Source organism: Bombina bombina, chromosome 3 (assembly GCF_027579735.1).
Source record: "Bombina bombina isolate aBomBom1 chromosome 3, aBomBom1.pri, whole genome shotgun sequence".
Taxonomy (NCBI): domain Eukaryota; kingdom Metazoa; phylum Chordata; class Amphibia; order Anura; family Bombinatoridae; genus Bombina; species Bombina bombina.
In genome coordinates, this window is record NC_069501.1 from 514,797,820 (window position 1) to 514,817,228 (window position 19,409).

Here is a 19,409-nt window from a genome sequence, read left to right on the forward strand (position 1 = left end):
TCTTCTAGTTTTAAAAGCTTCAAGTGCTCCCTAAAGACTCTACTGTTCAGGGACGCATACAACCTACGCTGACCTTTCCTATTACCAGTTCCTCTCCTCCACTCCAATCCCCTGAACCCTCTTAGCATGTAAGCCTAAGAGTCCAGCTGTTTGTAGATCACCTTCTTAAGAGCTGAGTACAACAGTGCAACTCTTGGCAGGGCCCTCTACCCTATAATTGTTTTGTTGTACTCACCCTTTGTTTATAGCGCTGCGGAATCTGTTGGCGCTCTACAAATAACCGATAATAATAATAATAATAATAATAATATTTTAAAGTCACTGCAGTTTAAAGTACAGTTAAAAGATTTAAAGAAGCAATGTGTTTTTCAAGTTAATATTTTATAAGCCTAGGTATTGTTTAAATTTGTATCTGGTAGACTAAGGCCTAGATTTAGAGTTCGGCGGTAGCCGTCAAAACCAGCGTTAGAGGCTCCTAACGCTGGTTTTGGCCGCCCGCTGGTATTTGGAGTCAGTGATTAAAGGGTCTAACGCTCACTTTGCAGCCGCAACTTTTCCATACCGCAGATCCCCCTACGCCATTTGCGTATCCTATCTTTTCAATGGGATCTTTCTAACGCCGGTATTTAGAGTCGTTTCTGCAGTGAGCGTTAGAGCTCTAACGACAAGATTCCAGCCGCCTGAAAAAAGCAGGAGTTAAGAGCTTTCTGGCTAACGCCGGTTTATAAAGCTCTTAACTACTGTACCCTAAAGTACACTAACACCCATAAACTACCTATGTACCCCTAAACCGAGCTCCCCCCACATCGCCGCCACTCGATTAAAAATTTTAACCCCTAATCTTCCGACCGCCACCTACGTTATACTTATGTACCCCTAATCTGCTGCCCCTAACCCTGCCGACCCCTATATTACATTTATTAACCCCTAATCTGCCCCCCACAACATCGCCGCCAGCTACTTACAATAATTAACCCCTAATCTTCCGACCGCAAAGCGCCGCCACCTACGTTATCCCTATGTACCCCTAATCTGCTGCCCCTAACACCGCCGACCCCTATATTATATTTATTAACCCCTAATCTGCCCCCCTCAACGTCGCCGACACCTACCTACACTTATTAACCCCTAATCTGCCGAGCGGACCTGAGCGCTACTATAATAAAGTTATTAACCCCGAATCCGCCTCACTAACCCTATCATAAATAGTATTAACCCCTAATCTGCCCTCCCTAACATCGCCGACACCTACCTTCAATTATTAACCCCTAATCTGACGACCGGAGCTCACCGCTATTCTAATAAATGTATTAACCCCTAAAGCTAAGTCTAACCCTAACACTAACACCCCCCTAACTTAAATATAATTTTAATCTAACGAAATAAATTAACTCTTATTAAATAAATTAATCCTATTTAAAGCTAAATACTTACCTGTAAAGTAAACCCTAATATAGCTACAATATAAATTATAATTATATTATAGCTATTTTAGGATTAATATTTATTTTACAGGTAACTTTGTATTTATTTGAACTAGGTACAATAGTTATTAAATAGTTAAGAACTATTTAATAGTTACCTAGTTAAAATAATAACAAATTTACCTGTAAAATAAATCCTAACCTAAGATATAATTAAACCTAACACTACCCTATCAATAAAATAATTAAATAAACTACCTACAATTACCTACAATTAACCTAACACTACACTATCAATAAATTAAATAAACACAATTGCTACAAATAAATACAATTAAATAAACTAGCTAAAGTACAAAAAATAAAAAAGAACTAAGTTACAGAAAATAAAAAAATATTTACAAACATAAGAAAAATATTACAACAATTTTAAACTAATTACACCTACTCTAAGCCCCCTAATAAAATAACAAAGCCCCCCAAAATAATAAATTCCCTACCCTATTCTAAATTAAAAAAGTTACAAGCTCTTTTACCTTACCAGCCCTGAACAGGGCCCTTTGCGGGGCATGCCCCAAGAAGTTCAGCTCTTTTGCCTGTAAAAAAAAACATACAATACCCCCCCCCCCCAACATTACAACCCACCACCCACATACCCCTAATCTAACCCAAACCCCCCTTAAATAAACCTAACACTAATCCCCTGAAGATCTTCCTACCTTGTCTTCACCATCCAGGTATCACTGATCCGTCCTGGTTCCAAGATCTTCATCCAACCCAAGCGGGGGTTGGCGATCCATAATCCGGTGCTGAAGAGGTCCAGAAGAGGCTCCAAAGTCTTCATCCTATCCGGGAAGAAGAGGCGATCCGGACCGGCAACCATCTTGATCCAAGCGGCATCTTCTATCTTCATCCGATGACGACCGGCTCCATCCTGAAGACCTCCACCGCGGACCCATCTTCTTCCGGCGACGTCCAACTGCAGAATGACGGTTCCTTTAAGGGACGTCATCCAAGATGGCGTCCCTCGAATTCCGATTGGCTGATAGGATTCTATCAGCCAATCGGAATTAAGGTAGGAATATTCTGATTGGCTGATGGAATCAGCCAATCAGAATCAAGTTCAATCCGATTGGCTGATCCAATCAGCCAATCAGATTGAGCTCGCATTCTATTGGCTGATCGGAACAGCCAATAGAATTTAAGGGGGGTTTGGGTTAGATTAGGGGTATGTGGGTGGTGGGTTGTAATGTTGGGGGGGGGGGGTATTGTATGTTTTTTTTTACAGGCAAAAGAGCTGAACTTCTTGGGGCATGCCCCGCAAAGGGCCCTGTTCAGGGCTGGTAAGGTAAAAGAGCTTGTAACTTTTTTAATTTAGAATAGGGTAGGGAATTTATTATTTTGGGGGGCTTTGTTATTTTATTAGGGGGCTTAGAGTAGGTGTAATTATTTTAAAATTGTTGTAATATTTTTCTTATGTTTGTAAATATTTTTTTATTTTCTGTAACTTAGTTCTTTTTTATTTTTTGTACTTTAGCTAGTTTATTTAATTGTATTTATTTGTAGCAATTGTGTTTATTTAATTTATTGATAGTGTAGTGTTAGGTTAATTGTAGGTAATTGTAGGTAGTTTATTTAATTATTTTATTGATAGGGTAGTGTTAGGTTTAATTATATCCTAGGTTAGGATTTATTTTACAGGTAAATTTGTTATTATTTTAACTAGGTAACTATTAAATAGTTCTTAACTATTTAATAGCTATTGTACCTAGTTAAAATAAATACAAAGTTACCTGTAAAATAAATATTAATCCTAAAATAGCTATAATATAATTATAATTTATATTGTAGCTATATTAGGGTTTATTTTACAGGTAAGTATTTAGCTTTAAATAGGATTAATTTATTTAATAAGAGTTAATTTATTTCGTTAGATTAAAATTATATTTAAGTTAGGGGGGTGTTAGTGTTAGGGTTAGACTTAGCTTTAGGGGTTAATACATTTATTAGAATAGCGGTGAGCTCCGGTCGTCAGATTAGGGGTTAATAATTGAAGGTAGGTGTCGGCGATGTTAGGGAGGGCAGATTAGGGGTTAATACTATTTATGATAGGGTTAGTGAGGCGGATTCGGGGTTAATAACTTTATTATAGTAGCTCTCAGGTCCGCTCGGCAGATTAGGGGTTAATAAGTGTAGGTAGGTGTCGGCGACGTTGTGGGGGGCAGATTAGGGGTTAATAAATATAACATAGGGGTCGGCGATGTTAGGGCAGCAGATTAGGGGTACATAGGGATAACGTAGGTTGCGGCGGTTTACGGAGCGGAAGATTAGGGGTTAATAATAATATGCAGGGGTCAGCGATAGCGGGAGTGGCAGATTAGGGGTTAATAAGTGTAAGGTTAGGGGTGCTTAGACTCGGGGTACATGTTAGAGTGTTAGGTGCAGACGTAGGAAGTGTTTCCCCATAGGAAACAATGGGGCTGCGTTAGGAGCTGAACGCTGCTTTTTTGCAGGTGTTAGGTTTTTTTTCAGCTCAAACAGTCCCATTGTTTCCTATGGGGGAATCGTGCACGAGCACGTTTTTGATGCCGGCCGCGTCCGTAAGCAACTCTGGTATCGAGAGTTGCATTTGCGGTAAAAATGCCCTACGCTCCTTTTTTGGAGCCTAACGCAGCATTTGTTTTAACTCTCGATACCAGAGTTAAATTTATGGTGCGGCCAGAAAAAAGCCCGCGGAGCGTTAACAGCCCTTTTACCGCCGAACTCTAAATCTAGGCCTAAGTGATTTATCTATGAAAGTTCTGGTGTTTTAAGTCAATATTGTATTAGGATAAATTGCAGTTAAATAGCAGAATATCTATATTATCCTATTGTTTAAGAGCACAGTTTAGAATTGTATTGCTGGATGTTGAGGTTTTAGTCCCATTGTGTTAACTAAATAAAAGGCTATTTGTAAATAAGGCTGAATTGTGAAGGTATATTTTTCTGGGTTTTATAAGAAGGATAGCATATCTTAAGAGTTGGTTTTAACGCATATAAATTTTGTGTCATATTCTAATATTGCAAATATATTTCAAAGATGTTCATAGATATTAACTAAATAAAAGAATTCAGATATTTATATTAATTGTATGGTTTCTAGTAGATGCATGTTGATTAAGGGTTTCTATTTTTAAGGAAAATTATTGTTTGTATTGTGTCATAACCCTGCCATAAGCTGATATATTATTTGGATAGCACTACTAAGATTTTCATAAATATACTGACATAATTGTGCGCCCTCAAACAGATAATTTAGCGCTCCACTTGTAATCTAGCCCCATAAATGTTTCTAGGAAGCCCTTAAAGTGATGGTAAACTTTCCCCATTGCATAAACAGATCTGGATTCTTAGCAATATTTTAGATGTAGTTTACAGTCACTTTAAAGAAGCCTCATGCCCACAAAATTAGACCTTAGACTTGATTGCTTTGGAAAATGAACATAACATGAAATCTCAGGTCAGATTAAAATTCCCAGCTACCTCTTTATTTAGAAATATGAGCTTACATACAGTCCCACAAACCCAGCAACATACCAAGGGGCCGAATTATCATGCTCCGAATGGAGCTTGATGCCCCTTGTTTCTGAAGGCTCGCCGGAAACAGAAGTTGTGAATCAGCAGTTTAAAGACCGCTGCTCCATAACTTGTCCGTCTGCTCTGAGGCAGCGGACAGAAATCAACCTGATCGGGTTGATTGACACCCCTTCTGCAGGGGGGCGGTATTGTACAAACAGTTCACAATAAATGCTGTCTGCATTTATTGACGTGCAGCGGACATGATACTCTACATTGTATCATGTCCGCTCGCACTTTGATAAATATGCCCCCAAGACTCTTTAGAACATCACATCCTATGCATATTCTCAGGAACCTTTCATGCCACCCATATGCTAGAATACAAATCAGATTCAAATGCATACCATCAGCAACCCTTTTATGCAAGCTACGTGCCCAGGCCACAGATCATATACATAATCCTTACAATTGCTTTGCAAGCTACATGATAAATCTTAAACCAGATATCTGCTCCCTGTATGCAATTAAGGCTGCCGCATGGCCAGAACTATATTCAGATGCATACCCCCTGCACCACCCCCAGGGAAGATGTACACCTAAATGTAGCATTATTCATGGCCCCTACAGACACCAATGCCAGGTATATTCACAGGCCATACATCATTAGTTTTTTTTTTAATTACTCCTGCAGCCCTCTTATGTTTGATATGTATCCACCAGATATTTACCTATATTGTACTACAGGCCAGACCTAGTTATGTCAGGTATATGGCCAAAGTACATTATAGACTAGATCCTTGGCTCTAAGACCCTTGCATGTCCCTTATGCCTGTTATATGATCACATAAACCTACAGACCGGATGCGTGACCACTGCACTCCTTTACCTTTAGCATACTGTTCTTATTCTTTGTCCATGTATAGGGGCCTATCTATCAAGCTCCTGCAGGCTCGCCAGAAACAGCAGTTATGAAGCAGTGGTCACAAAGACCGCTCATCCATAACCTGTCCACCTGCTCTGAGCAGGCGGACAGACATCGCCGGAAATCAACTCGATCGAGTACGATCAGGTTGATTGACACCACCTGCTGGCGGCCCATTGGAGTCTGCAGGGGGCGGCGTTGCACCAGCAGCTCTTGTGAGCTGCTGGTGCAATGCTGAATACGGCAAGCGTATTGCTCGCCGTATTCAGCGAGGTCTGGCGGACCTGATCCGCACTGTCGGATCAGGTCCGCCAGACTTTCTTAAATAGGGGCCATAGTGTTATGCCTCATATAACAGTGCAGGAGGGGAGGAGGAAAAGAGGGGGAAAGTGCTGTTAAATTAGAGGAAGCAGTGACAGTAAAAGGAGTAGGAGAGCACTGAGTCTGACTGCTGTGTCTGCAGTTAGTAAATGAGGAGTATGGCACAATCTGTGTGCAGACAAGGTTCCCATCCAGGGTGAGTCACTCCAGACTCCAGAATGATTTAACTTGTAATTAGCTTAAAGACGACTCCTCCATATCCTTTTGTGTGTTTGAGCCTGCACTCTGCACCTTTTCAAAAGTAACTTTCATAGCTACATAAATTCAGCCCTGTAGATATAACAGACACCGATGAGTTATAAATAACATTCTTTACTCAGTGGATACAAGTTTACATTGCAAAAACACTGCTAAAAATATACACACATTCAATTATTCAACCGTATTCATACAAGAAACAAAACAAAAATGTATTTTTTGAGTTCTGTTTTATCTTTTTGCACATAAATTAATTTGTTTTACAAGGTTGTACTTAGGAGTATTAGCCTGTATTTGGCTTTCCATACCATACCCATCTTCAAATCTTTTGGTTTCTTCTCAGTTAAAGGGACAGTAAATTTAAAATTAAACTTGCATGGTCTCAATAGAGCATGCAAATTTTAAACAACTTTCACATTTTCTTCTATTATCAAATTTGCTTTGTTCTTTTATTATTATTTGTTGAAGAGTAAACCTAGGTGGGCTAATAGGACTTCAGGAAAGTGCACATGTCTTTAGCAGCCTATTAAATTATTGTTTGCAACATTGTTTTTAAAAATGTTATAAAACACTGCTGCCATAGACTGCTAGACACGTGCACGCTCCTGAAGTCCTATGAGCCCACCTAGGTTTACTCTTCAACAAATAATATCAAGAGAACAAAGCAAATTTGATAACAGAAGTTAATTGAAAAGTTGTTTAAAATTAGATGCTCTATCCAAATCATAAAAGTGTCATTTTGAATTTCAGATCCTTTTAGCTGTTGGTGTAGGCAACAGGGGCGCAATCAAATATATGGCGCAGGTTTCGGCGCAAGCGTGGAAACCTGCGCCGCCCGTAATTTCACCTCGCACATCGGGGTATTACATATATGGTGCCGGCATTTCCTAAGTGGCGTAAGTCGGATAAACTAGCGATGTTCAGAAATAAGCGTAAATACAAATTTCTGGAGTCGCTAGTGACTTACGGCAATTTAGAAACTGCCAGCGCCTAAGAAAAGGAAATAACAAATCTCCCGTAAAAGTCTAACACGCTTCCCAAAAATAAGCCCGACACGTAAAACCCCTATATACGCAATCCCCCCCTCTCATTACTAATATTAAATGTATTAAGCCCTAGACCGGCAACCCCCCACAACACAATATGCCTATTTAAACTATTAACCCCTTTATCCGCCATCAAATCCACAACGCAATTAACCTATTCAAGTATTAACCCCTAAACCACCATTGCCCACATAGCCTATTTAATGTATTAACCCTTAATCTGACACCGCCAACGTCGCCGCCACTATAATAAAGTTATTAACCCCTAAACCTAAGTCTAACCCTAACACCCCCCTAACTTAAATATTATTTAAATAAATCTAAATAATATTACTATTATTAACTAAATTATTCCTATTTAAAACTAAATACTTACCTATAAAATAAACCCTAAGATAGCTACAACATAATTAATAATTACATTGTAGCTATTTTAGGATTTATTTTTATTTTACAGGCAACTTTGTATTTATTTTAACTAGGTAAAATAGCTATTAAATAGTTAATAACTATTTAATAGCTACCTAGTTAAAATAACTACAAATTTACCTGTAAAATAAATCCTAACCTAAGTTACAATTACACCTAACACTACACTATCATTAAATTAATTAAATTAATTAACTACAATTACCTAAAATTAAATACAATAAAATAAAATAAACTATAGTACAAAAAAATAAAACACTAAATTACAGAAAATAAAAAAATTACAAGAAGTTTAAACTAATTACACCTAATCTAAGCCCCCTAATAAAATAAAAAAAGTCCCCCAAAATAATAAAATTCCCTACCCTATAATAAATTACAAATAGCCCTTAAAAGGGCTTTTTGCGGGGCATTGCCCCAAAGTAATCAGCTCTTTTACCTGTTAAAAAGAAATACAACCCCCCCAACATTAAAACCCACACACCCAACCTTACTCTAAAAGCCACCCAATCCCCCTTAAAAAACCTAACACTAACCCCTTGAAGACCACCCTACCTTGAGCCGTCTTCACCCAGCTGGGCAGAAGTCTTCATCCAATCCGGGCAGAAGAGGTCCTCCAGCCAGGCAGAAGTCTTCATCCGATCCAGGCAGAAGAGGTCCTCCAGCCGGGCAGAAGTCTTCTTCCGATCCAGGCAGAAGAGGTCCTCCAGCCGGGCAGAAGTCTTCATCCAAGCGGCATCTTCTATTTTCTTCCATCTGACGAGGAGTGGCTCCATCTTGAAGACATCCGACGCGGAGCATCCTTCCTGGCCGACGACTAACCGATGAATGAAGGTTCCTTTAAATGACGTTATCCAAGATGGCGTCCCTTCAAATCCGATTGGCTGATAGAATTCTATCAGCCAATCGGAATTAAGGTAGGAAAAATCCTAATGGCTGATGCAATCAGCCAATAGGATTGAGATTGCATTCTATTGGCTGATTGGAACAGCCAAAAGAATGCGAGGTCAATCCTATTGGCTGATTGGATCAGCCAATCGGATTGAACTTCAATCCGATTGGCTGATTGCATCAGCCAATAGGATTTTTCCTACCTTTATTCCAATTGGCTGATAGAATTCTATCAGCCAATCAGAATTGAAGGGACGACATCTTGGATCTTTGGGGGGTTGTATTTCTTTTTTACAGGTAAAAGAGCTGATTACTTTGGGGCAATGCCCGCAGAAAGCCCTTTTAAGGGCTATTTGTAATTTAGTATAGGGTAGGGAATTTTATTATTTTGGGGGGCTTTTTTATTTTATCAGGTTGCTTAGATTACGTGTAATTAGTTTAAACTTCTTGTAATTTTTTTATTTTCTGTAATTTAGTGTTTGGTTTTTTTTGTACTATAGTTTATTTTATTTTATAGTATTTAATTTTAGGTAATTGTAGTTAATTAATTTAATTAATTTAATGATAGTGTAGTGTTAGGTGTAATTGTAACTTAGGTTAGGATTTATTTTACAGGTAAATTTGTAGTTATTTTAACTAGGTAGCTGTTAAATAGTTATTAACTATTTAATAGCTATTGTACCTAGTTAAAATAAATACAAAGTTGCCTGTAAAATAAAAATAAATCCTAAAATAGCTACAATGTAATTATTAATTATATTGTAGCTATCTTAGGGTATATTTTATAGTATTTAGTTTTAAATAGGAATAATATAGTTAATAATAGTAATATTATTTAGATTTACTTAAATAATATTTAAGTTAGGGGGGTGTTACCTTGTTAGGGTTAGGGTTAGACTTAGGTTTAGGGGTTAATAACTTTATTATAGTGGCGGCGACGTTGGTGGAGGCAGATTAGGGGTTAATACTTTTAATAGGCTATGTGGGCTATGGCGGTTTAGGGGTTAATAGGCTTTATTAGTTATTGCGGTGGGGGATTGCGGTTGACAGGTAGATAGACATTCCGCATGCGTTAGGTGTTAGTTTATTTTTGCAGGCATTTTCGGGAGTTACGGTGCTCCCATACTCAGCGCAAGGCCTGCTATGGCTGCCTTTTATGGCGAGGTAAAAATGGAGTAAGATTTCTCCATTTTCGCCACGTAAGGCCTTGCGCTGGATATTGGATACCAATTTACGACAAGGTCCCATGTTAGCCTATGGGAGTAAAAATTGCGAGCGACAAGTGAAATATTTTCTTCGTTCTCTTGGTATATTTATTTGAAAAACCAAGAATGTAAGCTTAGAAGCCGGCCCATTTTTGGTTCAGCACCTGGGTAGTGCTTGCTGATTGGTGGCTACATTTAAACACCAATCAGCAAGCGCTACCCAGGTGCTGAACCAAAAATGGGCCGGCTCCAAAGCTTACATTCAAATAAAGATATCAAGAGAACGAAGAAAAAATGATAGGCATAAATGAGAAAGTTGCTTAAAATTGCTGCTCTATCTGAATCATGAACGTTTAATTTTGACTTGACTATTCCTTTAATTTGTGAAAATCCAATGAAAATGATTTGACAAATTACAAACCATGCAGTTCATACAAAATGCTCAACTATTACATAGATAGTAAAAAGATTGGGGCGTGGTTATCTTCTCTATCAAAATGATTTCTGCCTTTGGGATACATTTTAAAACAATATCCTACATTTAGACACCAATCAGCAAGCACTACTCAGGTGCTGAACCAAAAATGGTCTGGCTCCTAAGCTTACATTCCTGCTTTTTCAAATAAAGATACCAAGAGAACAAAAAATTATAATAGGCGTAAATTAGAAAGTTGCTTAAAATTGCCTGCTCTATCTGATTCATGAAAGTTTAATTTTGAATAAACTATCCCTTTAATTCTACATTTACTTCACTATCACTATTGATTGTCCCTCCTTTCCCCTCTCTTCTGGTAGCTCTTATGTGTATAAATTAGGAGCTGTTATCCTTCTTACCCTTCATCTTTAGAGGCCTTTAAAGCTCAGTATCTAATGCCAATAATAACAGACTGTTTTATGGATACCCTTCTGACAAAGAAAGGCATTATGTCTGGCCTACTGCACAGATGTCTTACAGAACCTCAATTTATGGTGACAAGGACTTTCAATGAGTTACATTGGGAGACTTTACTATTCCAACATGAAATGAATATGGATATTGTATGATTTTGGAGAACTGTATCTGTTGGAATGTAATTGTCATGAGATGCAGGACACATGCAGGACACAGCAAGGATGGTACGACTCTATTTTATTGTAGAGCATGGGAACATACATCTGGTAGCATTGATCGCACTAACTAACTGCAACACTGACAAATGGACCTAAGCCCCGCCCCCAATCTGGTGACGTCACATCCCACTCTCATCACATCTTCCCCCTTTTCAAAGGACAAAGCATACATTTTTTTTTTCCATTTGACTATAACAAATAACAAGGTATACAACAACAGTTTTGTATAGTATATAACAAATAACAAGTTACAGAAAATATAAACAACATGAATTACATCCTGACTTGAACATCGGGGTAGACTACTCTAGTCCACAGTGACCATGGGATTATTCTGCCCATACTTCAGGTCACTGTTCTAACTAAAGTTAATCCGATATTGGGCCGGAAGTTTCACCACTCTTCCGCTTGATGTAACTCTACATGAATTGTCCTCTGATACAGAAGAAGGTGATTGAGAGTCCGCTGGAGGCAAAGACATATCCCCGCTGTAATCTTGCTGAGGGGAAGGCACCCCTTTTAAAACAGGGGATCCCACTGGCGGTGGTACTGAGGCATCCAGTTCCAAACTCTCAGGTACAAGCTGAAGATGTTTTCGGTTACGGTGTGTAACTGTCCCTCCATCAGTAAGGGCTATATAAGACCTTGGTTTTGGAGAGCATCCAATTACTGTAGCAGGCGTCTTCCATTTCTTCTTATCATCCAGTTTAATTTTGACACTTTGCCCCACATTTAGCTCCTGCAAGGGCCTCACAGAATGTCTCCTGTCGTAGAAGAATCAATAGCCCCTTTTTGACTCTTCATCCCTCCTAAGGACTTCATCCCGAGGAATAGAGTTAGTTGGCTGGAAGACACCCACAGAGGGTAAGGTGGTACAAATCTGGCGTCCTAGCATTAGCTGTGCCAGTGCTAAACCCTGTGGATTGAATAGTAGTCGCCCTATAGGACAAGAGGGCCAGGTACGGCTCAGATTGCTTCAAAATGAATTTTGTTGTTTGAACTACCCTTTCAGCTATTCCGTTGGCTTGCTGGTAATGTGGACTTGACGTGGAATGTATAAAATCATATTCCCTGCTGAAAGAACTGATTTCTGTGGAAGCAAACTGCATTCCGTTATCACTCACCAGCTCCATTGGTATGCCCCACCGAGTGAACAAGCTCTTGAGACGAGTGATAACGGCTTGACTTGTGATTTAATTCAAAGGTGCAATTTCCAAATACCTGGCATAGTAGTCGATCACGACTAAGAACTTTTTCCCGTGCAGTTCGCACAAATCAGCAGTTATTTTTTGCCTGGGCCTGCAGGCAGCAGAGTAGAAATCAAGGGCTCCCTTCTCTGAGTAGGCCGGCGTTCCCGGCAAAAGGCACATTTAGACACATGGCTTGCAATGTCGGAACTGATTCCAGGCCACCATACAGCCGTAGCTGCCATTTCTCTGCACTTTGTAATGCCTAAGTGGCCATCGTGAATCCTGTTTAACATCTCCTGCTGCATGCTAACAGGAATAACAATGCGGTCCTGGAACAGCACCAACCCATCCAGCTCCGTGAGCTGCAACCTTTCTGACTGGTAAGAACTTAAAGACATTCAGGCTGCCCGACTCTCGGGCCAACCTTCTTTTATGTACTTTATAAATTCTTGAAGGTCTGTATCTAAATATGTCTCTTTCTTTATTTGTTCTAGCTTCCCTGAAGAAATGGATTTGGAGGCCAGAACTGAATCTACATACACTTTCCCATCTGATTCCGTTGAAGACTCTTCAGCAGCAGCCAGCGGGAGCCTGGATAGTGTATCTGCCACAACCAGTTGTTTCCCCGGCACATCCACTGCCTGAATGTTGAATCTAGAGCAGCCTCATTAGAAGTCTCTGGCATCTTAGGGGTGTTTTGTCAATATCATAGGAATTGATTAGAGGGATTAGTGGTTTATGATCAGTCTCCAGACTAAATTTCTCTAAACCCACTAGGTAACGCTGAAAGTGCTCACAGGCCCAAACTGCAGCCAGGCACTCTTTCTCAATTTGGGCGTATTTTGACTCAGCAGCCGTCAGTGTACGGGAACAGTAGGCGATGGGCTGTAGTTTGTTTTCATTCAGCTGCAGGAGGGCAGCCCCTAACCCATAACTGCTCACATCAGCACTAACCACAGTCTTTTTGGAAGGGTCGTAGAACCCCAACACTGGGGCAGACCCCAGCAGGGACTTGACCTGCATAAAAGATTCTTCCTGTGAAGGTCCCCAGACCCAGGCAAGATCTTTCTTTAGCAACTCTGTGATAGGGTGTAGTATTGTGGATAAATCTGGAAGAAACCTGCCCACATAATTTACAAGGCCCAATATTTGTCTCAGCTCATGTACATCAGAAGGATTTTTCATCTGTTCAATAACACTAATTTTCTCGGGGTCTGGCTTGATGCCATCCCCATTGATGATATGCCCAAAGTAACATAACTCAGCTTTGCCACAATGGCATTTCTCTTTGTTTAGCTTCAGCCCGGACTCTCTGATAGTCTGCAGCACACAGCTCAATCGATGATCATGTTACTCCAATGTAGACCCATACAGTAAGATCTCGTCCATGGCGAATGCCGTGCCCACGTGGTCTCTTAGGAGAGAACTCATTTCTCTTTGGAAGATTTCAGGAGCAGACGATATCCCGAAGGGGAGTCTGCAAAAACAAAACCGACCTACTGGTGTAATGAAGGTAGTCAGTTTGCGGCTAGAAGCATCCAATGTAGAGAAGAACTTTGCCCCGGCCAATTTCGGAGCTATGTCTTCAAGTGTTGGCAGCACATATCTCTCTCTCTTCACTGCCTCATTCAGCCTTTTCAAGTCTACGCAGATGCGTACCTTCCCATTTTTCTTCGCAACGGGCACAATCAGGCACACCAGTCAGTGCTTCAACAACCTCTTCAATAACCCCCATATTCTTCATACGCAGAAGCTCCTTCTCCACTTGCGGCATTAACGGGAATGGAATTCTACGGTGAGTGGTAATGCTGTATGGGACTGCGTCATCTTTAAGTGATATACGGACTGGGTTGCAATTCAGTAGGCCCAATTCACCACACATATCTTCTGAGATCTCATTCACTCTGGCCACTTGGCCCAAACCACAGGCTGATTTTCTGCTCAATAAGTTGTTAACACACTGACCTCTAATCACATTCACCCACATGGTGAATTTCCTTTGCTTGTACTCGCAGCTGGCAAGAAATTTCCTTGCACAATCAATGCGGCCACCAGGACTATGGACTTTTGTTGTAACTGTTGCCAGCTGGGGCCGTCGAGGCAGTTCCATGAACGCTGCAAGAGACATTACAGTGATGTCTGCTCCTGTCTGCTCCTTTAAGGCAACTTTGGCTCCCATTACAGTAAGGGTAACCCACCAATCATCTTCTGAACCCGGCCGTTCAACAACAGACCCCACAAAGGACACTTCTTGACCCTCCTGGTCGCTATCCACCTACATCTCCTTAATATATTCAGTCTTACACACCACTTCAAAATGGCCCATCCTGTTACATTTTCTACATCTTTTATCTTTAGCAGGGCATATGACACTCTGATCATGGGCACGGTTGCACCGTGTGCATTGGGTATGCTGCGCCCATCCACTTCTGGGCCTATCTGTTGCCCTAGGTCTACCGCTCACACTGTGCCTTTCACTAGCAGCTCTCCTGAACTGCTGCACTTCATCCACAATACTCTCAGACCTCAGATCAGTACTTTGCTTTTTCACCAGTTCACTCTGGCGGGCCATCCTAATAGCCCCATCTAATGTTAAATCAGACTCTAACTGTAGCTTCAGTGAGACTTCAGCATCTGCAATTCCAATAACAATTCTGTCTCTGATTTGCTCTTCTTTAGCAACACCAAACTCACAGAATTCAGCTAGTTCATACAGGCTGCGCACAAATGACTCCACAGATTCTGCCACACGCTGAACACGTTTGTGAAAACAAGCCCTCTCATGAATCAACATTTCTTTTGGGCACAATGTGGGTACTGAGTTTATTCATAACTATTTCAAAGTCAAATTCTTCCCCTTCTTGGAAAGTAAAAGCATTGAACGCTGGCTCCACATCTTTCCCCATAGAGTATAAAAGAGAATTAACTTGTACTTCACCACTCTCCTTGTCTAGCTTGGAAGCAATCCTGAAGCGCTGAAACCGCTGACGCCATGTGGGCCAAGCTGCAGGTTGAGAGAAGTCAAAAGGCTCAGGTGGGGTAAACTTTGACATCATCGTCGATCAGGAAACAGAAGCGCAGGCAAGAACTTCTGACACCATGTCATGAGATGCAGGACACATGCAGGACACAGCAAGGATGGTACAACTCTATTTTATTGTAGAGCATGGGAACATACATCTGATGAGTGCTTAAACCCTGTACTTGTTTTCTTCAAAATCCATCTATTGAATCCTTAAAGGGGCAGCACCGGTCCAATTAGACCTTCTACCAGTTATAACACGTAGTGCCAACAACAAAACCCTTTTTCTAACATACATCTGGTAGCATTATTCTCACTAACTAACTGCGACACAGACAAATGGACCTAAGCCCTGCCCCCAATCTGGTGACATCACTTCCCACTCTCATCACACTAATAATTTAAGTTCTTTCTTTCCTAATTCTCTAAAAGTCCATAAACATAAAAAAAAAAAAATTAAGAAAAATTGGGGGCTTACATAGGCAGCAAGAAAAAAAAGATGAAAGATGATTGGGAGATTATTTTACGTAATGCACTTCCCCACAGAGTTTTCTACTAAATTATTAGAGGCCAACAGACCTCTGGCTAGATGCATGCCATAGAAAAATGTTATGCTGTATACTCAAAGCTACTGTGAGTATGCTTCTCTCTGTGTGTATCAAATATATAGCATGCTCTGGAACTCAGATATGCATACAATATCCCTAATATTACACCTCAGACTAGGTGCTTGCTTCCACCAGTTGGAGAAAAGATAAGGCAACACTACCACCATGTCTAGATCAGCTTTCAGATCAGCTACCTCAGTACACTCAAGCATTAGACCCCAGACTAGTTGCAAACTCAGTATGCAAGCCTCATATCTAAACATTTGCCCTAAAACCAGCTGTATGCCAAATATTGTCCTTCAAACAAGTTGCCTCATCGAGCTCATTAATCGTCTATGCCCCACTGCTACAGCACTCACCCCTACTTGGAATGTTAATTCATTCTTCAAAATAGGGAGTTAGAGCAGCCAAGAATTTTTATTTTAAGGAGCAGTGATGCCAGTGCATACGTTAGAGGAGACCATACACAATTTCAGTATGTGTATGGTTTGAAGAATAATTGTGGATATCACATCAGCACCTCCAATGAACTGACACTGAACAAAAATCTTAGAACAGCGGTAAAAAAATGTAACCATCAAACTGGCATATCAACCAGAATTTTAAAGATATATTCATTCATCAATTTCTTTCATAAAGGTGGTGAGTCTACGAGCCATTACTCCAGGGAATTCCACTCCTGGCCACTAGGAGGAGGCAAAGATTACCAAGAACCCATTAACAACCCACCCACCTGGTAAACTAGTATTATCTTTGTCTCCACAGGAGGAAGGTGAAGAGTGGAGGTGCTCCAGGTTCTTCTGTGAGAGGGGTTGTCAGACTGACTTGAGGCCCATTTTTCCTCAGAGAGCTACTGTTTAGACAGTGGGAGTTAGTCACAGACTGTCACTAGTGTCATGGGTACCGGTCCCTAGCTTCCTCCTGTTGGATCGTCACTTTACTCAGCATACTTAGATCCTCTGCTGTCATGTGTACAGCACTGGATTGGCAATCTAGTAGAAGCAGTTTTTTTTTTCCTACAGATGGTAAGTCCAGTACTGTGGGTGCTTATAAGGAAAGTATGTAGTTTATATATGGGGCACTTACATAACCTATAGGCTATTAGAAGGTACACTTAGGCCTAGATTTGGAGTTTGGCGGTAGCCGTGAAAACCAGCGTTAGAGGCTCCTAACGCTGGTTTTAGGCTACCGCCGGTATTTGGAGTCAGTCAAAAAAGGGTCTAACGCTCACTTTTCAGCCGTGACTTTTCCATACCGCAGATCCCCTTCCGTCAATTGCGTATCCTATCTTTTCAATGGGATCTTCCTAACTCCGGTATTTAGAGTCTTGTCTGAAGTGAGCGTTAGAAATCTAACGACAAAACTCCAGCCGCAGAAAAAAGTCAGATATATGAAAGAAGAGAGAAAAAGATGATGGCACTACTGGTGTTGTGTCCCTTATACTACTAATTTCTCTAATGTGATGATAGAGCTAACAATGTTATAATCAAGGACTTAGGTGCTGTACACTGAAAGAGGCAAACTGAAGAATACCAATTGCATAAAGCAATTGAAAGAGTGTACTTAGATAGCACTCAACAACACAGGTAGGTTACTAGCAAATATTACCAGAGGTAAATAAGCCCAAAGGGAGGCGGTATTAAAACTTAACTTTTATTTAAATAGTTAAAATTGAAAAAATTTAAAATATTCAGACAGTGTGTGAGAGAACGAGGGTGATGAGGAGGGGGGAGAAGTCTCCAAAATCACCTTGTATCTTATATAGTAACCCGGTATGCCTTAATTTCCTAGTATCCCAGAACACTGGCGTGTTAAACAATTCACATAAGGAGTGGAGATTAGATTTCTCCACAAGTACAATAAAGCGATACCGCTAGGAATTAATAAGGGCAACGCCTGAATAAGTTAACCGGGGAGAACCTAGTTCGTTTAACTGATTATCGATCTCTCTCCCCTCTTTAACAACATTAAATGTTAAGTACCTAAACAAGTATTATAGCTGGCAAGTGTATACCGCAATATTATGCACTCTATAAGTGAAGATTTGTACCTCTTTTAGAAATAGGTATCACTCTAGCTCGCTACCAGTGAGGGTTACTTTAAGACAAACAATAGGGGAGAACCCAAGTAGTTTATACAATTACTCTAGTTCTCCACACTGAATAATAACGCAGGATTACCAACATTACACAGGAGTTATAGTAATACAGCACAGACCGCCAGATTCATTAGAACTAACTGACAGGGTCCATACTTACTTACGCTATTGTTTAGGAGGTCTCAACTGAACACGGTCACTTGCCAAATAAGTAAGGCATTAAAAGGGGTGCCTGGATGTAGACTATTCTAAGTTAATTACATTCTGACCACTTTATCAAAATAAACAATTTTGGAATCTATCTGTGGTACATTTGACCCTAAGCAATGTTTTGGTACCTGACCAGGTAGCCACTAACGCAAGCCTTTTTCTAATACTAACACAAATTAATATTTCATATCGTGTTAACTGTTTATACATTGGGCTGACTATTTTGTTAAAACCAAGTGGGCCATTCCTGTTCAAACCTGGATATTTAGTTTAATCCATTCCTACAGGTATATAGAATTACACATAAGATTATTTCCCAAATTGTTAAAAGAGAAACAGCAGGTATTTGATACTTTTAATGCAACAGCCAAATTGCAGTTATTTGGGAATATCCAGATAAGAGTGCATGACATTTTTATTTCTAGGGGTACCACATCCTACCTCCTCAACCCCTGTCAGTTTAAAATATTGGCCGTTTTCTGGCCTAGCCGGATAAATACTAGACGGTTCTGTTGAGAAACTGGATTAATATAGGGAATTGACTTTATTTTGGTAATTTACCATCCCTTAAATTACAGTCTATCCAGTCATTAACCACAAGTGTATCGATACAACCAGCAGCTCTATAACTGTGGGGTATCGCCAGGCGGTGAACCAAACAGGACACTATTGATATCTATGATATTAGGGATACTTGTCAGTCTGATATATGATAAGAGAACATTATTACTCACACTTATTACCCATAGGGAATTATACCATATAACTTACACGAAGGTATACTGTAGCGGATAATTCCGCTTTTTGATTCACAGCAACAATAAGGACACTTATATTCTGAATGTGATATATGTTCCAATATTCTGAGCAACATAATATATAGGTACAAATTTATAATTGTCCTCCGCTGTCTAAGGGTATAATCTCTGTGGAACATACCGGGTTACTATATAAGATACAAGGTGATTTTGGAGACTTCTCCCCCCTCCTCATCACCCTCGTTCTCTCTCACACTGTCTGAATATTTTACATTTTTTTAAATTTTAACTATTTAAATAAAAGTTAAGTTTTAATACCGCCTCCCTTTGGGCTTATTTACCTCTGATAATATTTGCTA